The 13674-nt window shown below is 42.4% G+C and overlaps 1 long non-coding RNA gene across 4 annotated transcripts in view; it reads right to left on the reverse strand.

The window, feature by feature from the left end:
• Positions 1-13674, reverse strand: part of Gm36470 (predicted gene, 36470) — a 53580-nt gene that overhangs the window by 8210 nt on the left and 31696 nt on the right. The window lies entirely within an intron of this gene.

Below are 13674 nucleotides of genomic sequence, written 5' to 3' on the forward strand. Positions count from 1 at the left end.
GTTATGGAAGAAGAGAACTGGCTCTAGAAAGGTATATATTTCCAGACTTCTACGTGTGCATGCACACAGAATAAATAAATATCATAAAACTTTTAAGGGAACAAACATGGCGGCACATGGTTTTAATCCCAGAACTCAGAAAAACCCCGTTTGAAAACAAAATAATAAAAACAAACAAACAAAAGACATAGAGTGGGAGAAGACAGCAGGCATACTAGGTCCACACAAAGAATTCAACTATAGACTTTTGTCTTAGCCATTTTTCTATTTCTGTGAAGAAGCAACTGTTATAGCAGAAACCACTTAACTGGGGTTTTAAGGTTTCAGAGGTTTAGTCCATTATCATCATAACATGGAGCAAAGAAGCAGGCATGGTACTGGTGGAGAAGTCTTAATTCACAGGCAGAGAGAGCAAGAGACTGAGTCTGGCATGGGCTTTTGAAACCTCAAAGCTCACCCCCCAGTGACACACTTCCTCCAACAAGGCCAGAACTCCTAATCCTTCTAATCCTATCAAACAGTTTCAATCCTGTGTGATTAAGTATTCAAATATATGAGTCTAAAGGGGATGGGCATTCTTAGCCAAACCACAATTAAATTAATAAGGAAGGACAGACTTCTTACATGAAGAGGTTTATCACAAAGGAGACTGTCAAATCCAAATGACCAAGAAACATGAAAAATGGTCAGCATCATTAGTTACCAGAAAATATGCTAATTAAAAACACAACTGGCAATCTACACACAGTCTAGAATGGTTACCAATGGGGGTGGGGGGCAGTGATACTATCAAATGTCGATGAAGAATCAGAGCAACAGAAGCCACAAAAGGCCAGTAGGAATATAAACTAGCACAGTCATTCGCTACATAACTAGACACGAACAAATGTTCATTCACCACAGACAAGGCACAACCAACAGATCACAGAAATTAGTCCACCCTAGTCTATCTCAGTGAAACAGTGAGTATATTGAGGTTATTTATAGGCACACAGGTGAGTTTATTTACAGGTTATTTACAGGAGCATGGGTCACTCAAAGGCAGCATTACCCAGAAGTCAACTTGAGTGACAAATCAATAAAGCTGCATTCCTGGAGCTTCCACTGCAAAGTGTGTCCTCGGCAAATGTTACTACTTATCCAACCTTGGGAAGGGGTATCAGGAATCCTGTAAACTTCATAAGCATCCTGAGCCTTGTAGGTTTCACTTATGTCCTGAGTCTTAGGAGCCTCTTCCTTCCCTCAAGAAGGAAATATTTCAGTTAGCTATCAATATTATTTTGGAAATATTTTTGCTTGATCTGTGTTTAAACAATTCAACCCATTTGTGCAAATCAAACAGGAATGCAGAAGTATGTACACAACAGTTAAGAGAATATTCTTAGAATATTTTAAAAATCCATAAAGTAGAAACAATGCAAAGTTCATCAGCAAAGGATGGCGTATGGAATACATGTGAAATGGAGCACCATACAGCAAAACAGTAATGATTTCTGTGTGTAACAAGATGGTTTTCTTGCACTTAGCAAGAAAAACACCATCTCCTTTCATTTATATGAAATTCACAAAGAGGCCATGCTGATTTATGGCAAGAGAAAGAAACCAGGCATTGGGTTGTTTTATATCTGAGGAAGGCTAAGTTTACTGTTACCAGGAGGCTAGCAATCAGCAAGAGGGCCCAGAGTGGCCACCCACCACTAGCTTGTACATCATCTAGCTAATAGGTGACAGGAATAACTCCATAAAGTGACAGTCTTACAGGCTTACAGAATCTGAAACCCACCCCTGGTGACTAAGTCATCATGACAGGATGCATGCCATCCACCCTTCAGCTTCAGAAAGAATACCCATGGGTCTGGGCACACCCATGACCAGAGACAAGCCCCGCAAGGACACAGAACCCTCTCTCTTTGTGCAGTTTGTCTCCTTGTCCCAGCACACTGTATCTCAAAGTGACTTAATGTGAACTGAAAAGTCAACTTTCCAGTGACAAAGTCTATGGAGTGGTCGCCTTCAGAGGAAGTAACAACACTGTCAGAAGCATGAGCTTGGACTCTGTGATGCCAGCCATGTTCAACAACTCCCTTTGGGTAACTAGCAGTAAACCTACGATTTAATCTTTTCCAATACATATGTTAAACTCAAATGAAGTAAAACAAAACATTCAGAGCTGCTTGAAGCAAACAAGCATAAATTACGCAAAAGAGCCATAAAAAAATTCTATGTCACCTTTGATTGCTTCATTGCACTAAAACATATTGAGGCTAAGATACGATGATCTCTTCTTTCCAGGAGGCCCAAACTACTGCTCCTAATCCAAGGACAAATAGAGAAGACCTCCTGATATCAAGATTTACTTTCCTGGCCTGGCAGTGGTGGCGCACACCTTTAATCCCAGCACTTGGGAGGCAGAGGCAGGTGGACTTCTGAGTTCAAGGCCAGCCTGGTCTACAAAGTGAGTTCCAGGACAGCCAGGGCTACACAGAGAAACCCTGTCTCAAAAAAAAAAAAAAAAAAAAAAAGAAAAAGAAAAAATTTACTTTTCTAGGTTCAAACATGGGCAAGGTGGGGGATGGGGAAATGATGGGTTGGGGGAAGCGTAACCAAAATGAAGGCTATACGAAAAAAGCCATCTTACAGCCCTGCTGTGACTTCTGCAGTGAGCAACAGCAGCACAGTGCTGTTCAGTTCTCACTGTACAAACTATGTCATGGGCACATGATTCATGCTCTGAGCCAGAAAGTGACAGTACATATGCACTTACAAAATCACAAGTCTGAGGTGACAAGAAGAGATCGGAGCCTCGTCGCCTTAGTTGCAACACTTAGACGATCAAGAACTACAGCAGGCTGCGTCCAAGCTCACAGAGGCCACTTACGTTACGGATCCAATGAGCCCAACCGCAAACACACTCAACAATACTTCAGGCTACATGTCACTTGTCGTATTGCTTGAAGGGGGAGTATATTGATCTAGAGGAGAGTCATGTGGCAGACTGGGATTCTAAAACTCACTGAGTGCTTTAATGAAGTCAAGCAGGCAAGACTTGCTGGGACAGCTCATCCCAGAACCGTAACTGTGCCATGTGGGGCCATGTAGCAGGCTGCATGCTGACTCAGATGAGCAAGGAAGGGGCACTTGTGAATCATCGTGACCACATCCTGCCCCTCCCTCAGCTGTTCCCTAGAAACTGTCTGTCAATCTTCTGGGTGAGTTCTCCATCTGAAGACCAGGTATGCTCAGTGCAACAAATGCCTGTCAACCTAGGTCCATCCTGCAGGAACATTATGGCTCTGATTCTTTCCATGCACTGGATGTGTGACACTCACTGTAAGTGTGAAACTCATGTCTGTGCATGCAGACGTGGGGCTGGATTTGGGAGTGTTTTTCACATTGTGTTTTGATGGGTACAAAACCAGTATCTATCTCTTCTTATATAGACCCCTAAAAGATGCCTTTAACCAATTTAAGTCAGTCAGAAAGAATTGCTGAAGTGTACTAGCCAGAAAACTTGGGAGGGATGATGGAGACTAAGTGACTCAGCAGGGAAGAGTGTGTGGTAGGCAAGCAAAATCCTCCCAGACACCTTCAGACGCAGAACAAGAGGAAAGGCGAGACGTTTTTCTTGGGAAAGGGAATCTCATAAACTTAGTACTTACTGAGTGTCCTGGGATTAGGATTTGAAATATTGAATACTTAGTACAGTATCCGGGAGAATTTGAAATTCAGACAAGCCTGAACATTGTTTCAAAAGCAAGAAATAATTTTTAAAGGTTTTTTGACTTAATAAAATACTTGCAACTTTTAAAAGGGGCGGACTTATACACGGTGTGATAATGTTGACAGAAAATCCTAAATACTCCAGTATAGACTAAAATTACTTTGGCTGCTCCATGCATTTTATGGGTCCTTTCAAGTGTTTGTTTATTTATTAGTTTTTGTTTCATTTTGTTTTCTGTTTTGTGGAAAACATTTTGCTATTTTGACAGGGACTGCCTTCTCTCGGGCTTTTTTCAGCAATGTGGGCATCTGAACAGCACGAAATCTAATGCAGGTTATCTTCCAATCCATTAACACGAATGTGTTCCCATCTAATTGTATTTTCCTAGGTGCTATATACTTTTCAGTTTATACCCTTCGCCTAAATGGTATGATGCAAGGGGGGAACCGGGAAAGGGGATAACATTTAAAATGTAAATAAAGAAAATATCCAATAAAAAAGGGAAAAAAAGGTATTATGCACCCAATTTCTCTTTTTGGATGGCTCACTGATAACATAGATCAACACTAGTGATTTTTTTCTTTTTTTTTAATTAGATATTTTCTTCATTTACATTTCAAATGCTATCCCCAAAGCCCCCTATACCCTCCTCCGGCCCTGATCCCAAACCTATCCACTCACACTTCCTGGACCTGGCGTCCCCCTGTACTGGGGCATATGATCTTTGCAAGACCAAGAGCCTCTCCTCCCATTGATGGCTGACTGGGCCATCCTCTGCTACATATGCAACTAGAGACACAGCTCTGGGGGGAGGGGGTACTGGTTAGTTCATATTTTTGTTCCTCCTATAGGGTTGCAGACCCCTTAAGCTCCTTGAGTACTTTCTCTAGCTCCTTCATTAGGGGCCCTGTGTTCCATCCAATGGATGACTGTGAGCATCCACTTCTATATTTGTCAGGCACTGGCAGAGTCTCACAAGAGATAATGCTAGTGATTTTTACATATTGATTTTTCTGGCCTACAACTTTCTAACAGTACCTTGGCGTAGTCTTTTTGGTAATTATAATTTTGTTGTCAGTAGAAACAATTTCCCTTTTCCCTCTTCTGCTAGGATGCTTTTGATTTCTTTCTCTTATTGCACCGGCAAACTTCTACTATGAAAATAAACAATGAGAGGAGAAAGCGTGTCTCCTCTCTGTCCTCAGAGGAGTTTCACTCTCAGCCCTGCGCACGCATGCAGACTCTGTCCTAGGTTGAGGTTCAGTCCTTCTGGACCTCACTTGCTCAGTGTTAATCAAAAGGACTTTAAATTTTGTCGCTTTTCCTGCATCTAGTGGATATGTTCATAAAATGTTACGGTTTGAATCTGAAGTGTCCCTCATGAGCTTTTGAAGGCTTGGTCCCCAGGTGATGGCATTATTTGAAGATGCTGTGCTAAGTCTAGAAGGTAAAGACCTAACTGGAGGAAGCCGGTCAGCATAGGGAGATCCTTGGGGACACAGGACCTCTGTCACTTCTGGTTTCCCTCTTGCCATACGGTAATATAAAGAGCTGCCTCTGCCACTTGCTCCCACCTCTACCATGATCTCCAGTTCGTGGGGCCGAGCAACCCTGGGCTGAGAGTCATGAAACCATGAACCAGAATAAACCTTCTCTTCCTTGTTTCTGTTGAGCATTTTGTTACAGCAAAGCAAATGTAACTAACATTTATGACACGTGTATTTTAATACTATAAATGTGATGTATTACAGTCGAAGTATCCTTGTATCTGAGGGACAAATCTCACTTTGTCTAAGTGAATGGTCCCTTTAATAGTTGCCAAATTCGGTTTGCTCATATTTTGTTGAAGACTTCCATATGTGTGGTTGTCAGGAATATTGGCCTATTCCTTTCCTTTCTTGTAGCATCCATATGTGGCTTTAGGATCAGGATAATGCTGAACTCACAAAAGGAACTCAGAAGATTTTTCTCCAATTCAGGTTTTCCCCCACCTTATTTTTTTTAAGTCAGGGTCTCTCATTAAACCTGTACCTCACCTCAGCGGTTAGTCAGCAACCCCAAGGGGTCCTCCTGTCTCTGCTTATCCAGTACTGGAGTTCTAAGTGTGTTGTCATGCCCAGCGTTTTATGTGTGCGCTAAAGATCCGAAACCAGATCCCCACGCTTACACGCAAGTGCCCTGCGACCTGAGCAACCTCCCCCGCCTCCATTGCTGATTTTATCTTTTTACTCAGTCAATAAAGTTAAGAGTTTGTGTGCTGGCCAGTTTCTCTCAACTTGACACAAACCTAGACATCCTTGGGAAGAGGGAATGCCGGCTGAGAATAATCTCCATCAGGCTGGCCTATGGGCATGTTTGTGGGGCATTTGCTTGCTTGTTGATTGAGGTGAGAAGAGGCAGCCCACTAAGGGTTGCCTCATCCCTGAGCAGGGGAGCCGGGGCTGTTTCAGGAAAGATAGGCAGATGAGCAAGCCAGGAGAAGCCAGACAATGAACAGTGTGATCTCTGTTTCATTTCCTGCCCCAGATTCCTGCCTTGAGTTGCTGTCCTGGATTCCCTCAGTGACACACTATAAGCCATGTGATAAAAACAACACCCTCTTCCCTAGGTTGATTTTAGTCAGTGTTTTATCACAGCAATTGAAACCTAACTAGAAAAGTTTGCCAGTTTTATCTCTTTTCAAGAAAATCAAATTTAGATTTTTTTCTCCACTATTTTTAATACTTTATTATTTCTGTTCTGATCTTTGCTAATTTTTTTTTCTGCTCACCCTTCTGAGTTTTGTTTGCTATTTTTCTTCCTTCTTGAGAGATAGCTACTTAAGTTTGTTTGTTTGTCTGTTTGAATAAACATTTAGTGCTATTAACTTCCCTCATGAATTTTGACATGCCGTGTTTCCATTTCTGGTCGTCTCAGGAAGCACATTTTCTGATTTCCCTTTCAATGTCTTCTTTGACTCATGTTCACAAGCTTATTGCTTAGTCTCCATGTATTATGAATTTCCTGACAGCCTTCCTGTTGCTTTCTAGCTTAATACCATCATGACAGGGAATGCTACTCAACATGATTCGGAGGAAAAGACACTTGAGCTCTGTTGAATGTTTCAGGCCTTGTTTTAAAGCTTAGTCTATGCTAGAGATGGGCTGTGCTGGAGAAGAATGCGTTCTCTGCTTCTGCTTGGGGGGATTTTCTTCTGTCTCAAAATTCTATCTGTTCTAAAGCCTGATTCTAGTCCAACGTTTCTTCGCTATCTTCCACCCCGACTGATCTGTCCATTGTTGAGAATGGGACACTCAAGTTCCCCAGCTCTGTCGCATCACAACCTGCATGCCCGGATCCTGTAATGTCTTTTTATATTTAGCTTGGTCTATGTTGAGTATATGTATAATTTTAATAGCTTCTTGATTCACATTCTTTATCATTGTATAATGACCTTCCTTATCTATTTGCACAGTTTTTTAGTATGTTTATGTGTGCATCTGTCTAAGTGTACGCCATGTGTGCAGCTTCTTGCAGAGACCAGAGGGTATCAGAATCCATCAAATGACCATCATCCTATTTGGTTCCTGGGAGCTGAACTTCAGCCTCTGGAGGAGCAGCAAGTGCTTCTAACAGGGACCTACCTCTCCAGCCCTGCGATTACAGCCTTTTGCTTAAAGCCCACTTAACCACCATAAGCATAGCTACAGTTCTCTCCTTCTGCCTCTCTCCATGACACTTTAATGTTTGAAATACCTTTTCCTCCCTTCACTTCCCATGCACATATGTCTCTACTTCTTTGGATACCATTATTTGACTTTATTTCTTCCCTTGCATGTTACAATTCCATAGCTCTGTAGTCTATGTCTTGCATTGGTGCCTAGACATCTCAAAAAGGAGACCCTTCTTCTAGCCTTTACTATTATTTATGCAGAGATGGATCCACATTGGTTAGCCTGAATTTCTGGATGGCCAGCTGGGTGTGACCATGGACTGGGAATGCATACTATCAATTTCTCTAACTAGACTTGACCTTGGCTCTAAAATCAAGTGGAGCCAATGACTGGGCTATGGTCTCTAGGGATACTATGGCTACACTGTGAAGTCAGACAGATTGCTAGCTAGGGGCTAATTATTGCTCAGGGTCACAGACTGGATTCTCTGTCAGGCCTTACAACAATTAGCATTCTGTAGTTGACTAAGACTGCCAGCTAGGGTTTGAGTTTGAGTGGAACCACTGCTTGGAATGGGTGGGTCCAGATGCTAACCTACATAAAAATTCATGGTTGAGGCTTGTCTCCTCACCTGGGTGGAACCCCACACTAGACTGGTAGGCCTTTCATCTGTGTTTCTACAAGTGATGAGCTTGGCTTTGTGGGTGGGCTATGCTGTTGGCTGGTGTCTCTGCCCCCAGTACCAGTGCAGTCAGGAGCACAGAGCTGCCTCTGTGTTCCTCAGGTTCCTTAGTTCTGCCTGACCTCAGAGGCCTCGCCCTGCAATTACCCACAGTGTTTCCCTTGGGGAGAGTCAGGAATGTGCTTCCTGGTAGCATCTCAAAATGCTAAGGAAGCCAACTAGTTGGCTGGGCTCTTTTCTTAATGTGGAAACTGTTGGTTCCCAGCTCTCTGTGAGAGAGGTGGGAGGTCAGAGATCAGAGGTCAGAGAGGTGGCCATGAGCTCTGAGACATTAGTCTTACCCTTCCATGCAAGTTGGCCATGTAGTTTTCTCAGGTTCATTCTCAAGATGGAAGTTTTCACAAAGGTGTTCTCATCCCTGGGAATGTGATGGTTACTTTCTACAGTGGGGAGGTGGGGCCCCTACTCTGCCATCCTGCTGATGTTACACCCTCCAAGTATCTCTGTGTGTAGTGGCTATTCCTGGTTGTCAACTTGACTATATTTGGAATGAACTAAAATCCAGAATTGGACCCTAATCTGGAGGCTGGGAGATAGAAGTTTCTGATCTGGATCTTGGTATGGAGATCTTGCAGCATAGTGGCTATGGATTCCAGAAGATTAAGACAGGGAGATCTCCGAGTTCAAGGTCATCTGGGATTAAAGGCCTTTAATCTGGGCTACACCTTCTGTTGGAGACCATATAAAGACATTAGAAGAAGGGAATCTTGCTCTCGCTCCTTCGCCTGCTTGCCATGCGTGACTGAGTAACTGCTAGATCCTTGGACTTCCATTCACAGCTACTACTGAACCATTGTTGGGAATTGGACTGCAGACTGTAAGTCATCAATAAATTCCTTTACTATATAGAGACTATCCATAAGTTCTGTGACTCTAGAGAACCCTGACCAATACACTGTGTAAATTTATACTTTCCCCCTGTAGCCTGCTAACATCCAATTAAACTGAACATAACACAAGTTCTCATAGCCAAAACTTTGAACTATTTCCGGAGAATCTGGGACGACTAATAAATGAAATAATACGATGCATAAACGTCAGGGGTAGGAAGCTAGTTTGAACAGAGACACTGAACAAGTTAAACAGTAAGCTCAGACCAGCAGCTTCTGAATTGCAGCTCTAGCTACAGGCTAAACCTAAGTTTCTCTCTTCACTGACCACTGGAAAAAGATAACAAACCAATAGCCGTTACTGTGTGCCTACTATGTATCACATGCCATGTTGGTACTCTGGACTCCACCCCCACAGATACCTGGCAACAGCCAGGTAGGCCTGGCCCAGTATAAAAGAGGCTGCTTGCCTCCTCCTGGCTCTCTTGTTTTCTTGCTTTCTTGCCTCTTGCCCCCTTGCCCCCCCTCTCTCCCCATTCCCTTCCCCCTTCTCCCCACAAGGTCATGGCCGGCCTCTGCTTCTCTACTCTCTCCTTCTCTCTGCCTCTGCTACTCTCTTAACTCCCCTCCCCATGCCCTAAATAAACTCTATTCTATACTATACCTCCTGTGGCTGGTCCCTCAGGGGGAAGGGATGCCTTGGCCTGGGCCTGCCAAGGCACCCCCCCTACCCCCCACAGCTCACCACACACATCTATACAACATATATTAATATTCCTTTATCTTTTTATAATCACAACATACCATGCTAGAGGTTAGACTAAGACAAAGTCTACTCCTGAAGAATCTCTGGCTTATAGGGAAAACCATTACACAGATGCTACAGCAGAGGTCCAGACTGTTATCCCGAGGGATGAACTGACTCTCTCGAGGACACTAAGAAAGCTTCCTGAGGATTAAACTCAGACTTTCCTGTGCACGAGGCAAGCATCCTACCACTGACTTACATCCCCATCCCCATAGCCGTGCTGCTCCATCCGGGGCCTGGAGAACGAGCAGGAAATGTCTGCAAAGCCCTTTTAGTGAATGGTTTTTTGTTTGTTTGTTTTTGTTTGTTTTTCTATTATGGGGATATATATATATATCCTTATCTAAAAATGAAACAGAATCAAATCAATGCCAAAATAGGTACTAAATATTCCAGAGACTAACAGGCCGAGGATGTAGTTTGAGACATTTTTGGACATTCTGTATCCTGAATATAAAATATTAAGAAAATAATTTATTGTTGGCCCTGTTTTTATTAAGTAATAGCTGGGATTTTTTTCTTTATTTTGTTCTACCAAGGACCAGATACAAACTGAACAAAAACTGTGGCTGATTGACAAAGGTGTCTGTAGAGACAGAGATGACCAGTAAGTAAGTTGTCTGAACATCTTCATTTTAGCTCACGCTGCTCTACTACTGTTTAATTTTTTTTCTTTTCTTAACATGCTTCAGTAAGATTTCTACAACTTTCCTTGATAACATGTCTTCAAAAATCCTTGCTCTTAGATCTCATCTACTACATGAAACACAGTACTTTAACGTTCAATTACTAGTTCGAGCAATATGAACCCCTACAGACTATGATGAGATTTCTCAAAATCTTGACTTGTTCTGAAGAAGTGGGCGACTACAAGATCTGTGACTGACTTCAGCCTCCAAATCTGTAGCTCTGTCTGTGCATGGTTTGTCACGTGATTGCAAAGACACCTTCTATTTGGTGTCTAGACTGACCATCTACTCATGTCCTCTTTCTAAGCTTCGTCACACTTCAAATAAGTCAAGGGAACACACTGCTTGTACAACTGTGTAATAAGCAGTTATGTGCTTTTGTTAAAATATTGTGTTTGGGCCAGACAGTGGTGGTGCATGCCTTTAATCCCAGCACTCGGGAGGCAGAGGCAGGCGGATTTCTAAGTTCGAGGCCAGCCTGGTCTACAGAGTGAGTACCAGGACAGCAAGGGCTGCACAGAGAAACCCTGTCTCAAGAAAAAAAATTGTGTTTGGTGTTCAATGAATATCTTTTCATTTCTACTCTACTCAATGATCTTGTCCTTACACTAATTCCTTTAAACATTCCAGTCCCTCCCACCCACTGAGAGGATGAGCTTTGGTATGCTAAATGCCCTGTAGGGTGAACTCTGAAGGTACTTGGAAGTGTTTTCACAATGTCATTTGGCCACAAAAGGGGAACAGAACAATCTTGAACTTTTCTTAGTACTTCCAGAACTCCTTTTAGCCTTCTGAGTTATAACCAACCAACTTCTGAGTTCCCACTGAACTCTCAAGGCAGCATACAGTAAATGTCTGACTGCAGCCCACTGAGTCATTGATTTTTGTGACCTATGGGACACAAAGGGAGGATTTTAATTCATCTCAAATAACTGGTTAATTGCATCTGATTGCTTAAGAACTGACTAAAAGAATGAAGCCCAACATAAGTGTATTAGAGACCATAAGAACCCCACTACTGACAGGTCTGTTCCTGAATGTACAGATGTCTCTAAGGTAATCATTTCTTAGGAACCCTTAAACAAGAACATCTCTTGACAGCTAGAATGTCTTCCAGAATAAACTCATCCTGACCAAGCCCTTGGCAACCAGCACAAAGATTGCCACATCAAGTGACGTTTCAGTACTGTGTTCCTAATTCCTAATTGGCATGAAAAAACATTTCACATTAAAAGTATGACTACCTCTACAGGAATTCTTCTCACAAAGAGAGAAAGAGAAACAAACAAAACAGCAAGATAAGAAAGGTGATGGATACAGATGATGGACATGTGCCTTTGCTTGACTATGGTAATAACTTTACTGTGTGTATCTGTACACCAAAACATCATGTTGAAAGCCTTTAATATTTACAATAATACCTTAGTTATGCTTTCCATTCCTGTGAAGGGACTCCATGACCAAGGCAACTCTTATAAAGGACATTTAGTTAGGGCTGGTTTATAGGTTCAGAGGTTCAGTCCATTATCATCAAGGTGGGAAGCATGGTGGTGTCCAGGCAGGCATGGCCTGGAAGAACTGAGAGTTCTACATCTTCATGCAAACAAAGTCACAAGCAGACTGTCTCCCAGGCAGCCAGAGGAGGGTCTCAAAGCCCAACCCCACAGTGACACACTTCCTCCAACATGGCCACACCTCATAATAGTACCAGCTAGGTCAAGCATATTCAAACCACCACAAATAAAAAAACACATTATTTGCATTTGTGTCATCTTGCCATGAATCAAGAAAAAAAATCTCTTGCTCTGTTAGTTGGGAATCAATAATGTATCCATCAGTAGTTGGAGCCTGTCAAATCAATCCAAAGTATTTCAGCTTTGTTGTATTTTGAAGGAGGCTCTGTCTCTATTACTACTGAGGCCTGCTGTCTGTAGTTCTGAAGTCCTGCAGCCTGAGTATTGTCACCTATAAAGAGGTGGTGGTGATGTCATGCTGAGCTTGTTAGGAAGTCTGCTGTAGGATACAAGGGGAAGCCATAGCTATCCATAGCCATATCCCATGCTGTTCTGGGCACTTCCTCAGGAAGCAGGAGGATTGCCACAAGTTTGCACTGCTGTTCAAGGCAGTGATCTTATCTCAGGCAGGAGAAGAGAGAAATAATGGGAAGGACCAGGCTTGCTCTTTCTATGACAACTCAAAAACTGTCAAAAAAAAAAAAATGGTCGATGAGCAATTCCTCAGACTCTCAATGACCTAAGGACCTTACCCCCACAAAGATTCCATCATTTCTGAACAAGAACACTTTGAGAACCAAGTTTTTGTTTTGTTTTGTTTTGTTTTGTTTTAAATAGATGTGTCTTGGACACAAACCGTAGCAGAGAATTGGATACAGAAGTAAGTTAGCTCAAGGCTTCCATGTTGTGTTTGTCTCTTGGTGTGTACTTTTCCTTTCAGCAATGGGAAGAAACTCCTGTAGGTCTAAATGTTATACTTTTTTTTTAAAGATTTATTTATTTATTTATTACATGTAAGTACACTGTAGCTGTCTTCAGACACTCCAGAAGAGGACGTCAGATTTCATTATGGATGGTTGTGAGTCACCATGGGGTTGCTGGGATTTGAACTCGGGACCTTCGGAAGAGCAGTCGGTGCTCTTAACCACTGAGCCATCTCGCCAGCCCCTAAATGTTATACTTTAAGTCAGAAATCTCCATAGCCATCACTAAGCTTCCTGATGATACGGACTTGTCTCAGCCAGCTGTCTGCTATGTTGAGAAGATTAAGGAAGGATCAGGCATGAGTAAATCCTCTTTCCTGTGGCTATCCACAAGGAAGCTGCAGCTTTGTGTGTTAGGGACAACCAAGAATGGAGAGAGAAACTGCCGTCAGGTTAGTGGCTAAGGGCCTGTAAGATAAACTTACCACCACCTGCAACCCATGCAAGATGATAAAGTGACATGGGAAACAGATGGACTGTCTCCAGGCTAATGGTTACTTCTTACAGTATAACTAATAAGTACTTCATACAATGAAAAGGTCAGACTTTAGAAATAGACTAGTAAGTTCAAATCTATTTCAAAACAAAATTAAGTATTAGTGAACTAATCAGGAATTTAGACTGGTACCTGGCATATTATGTCCCCAGTTGATGCTGTTATTATCATCAAAAGTAAATGGAGACTTGTGAGATAGCTCAGTGGGTAAAGGCACTTGGCAAGAAGCTTGGCAACA

This window comes from Mus musculus, chromosome 5 (assembly GCF_000001635.26).
Source record: "Mus musculus strain C57BL/6J chromosome 5, GRCm38.p6 C57BL/6J".
Classification (NCBI taxonomy): domain Eukaryota; kingdom Metazoa; phylum Chordata; class Mammalia; order Rodentia; family Muridae; genus Mus; species Mus musculus.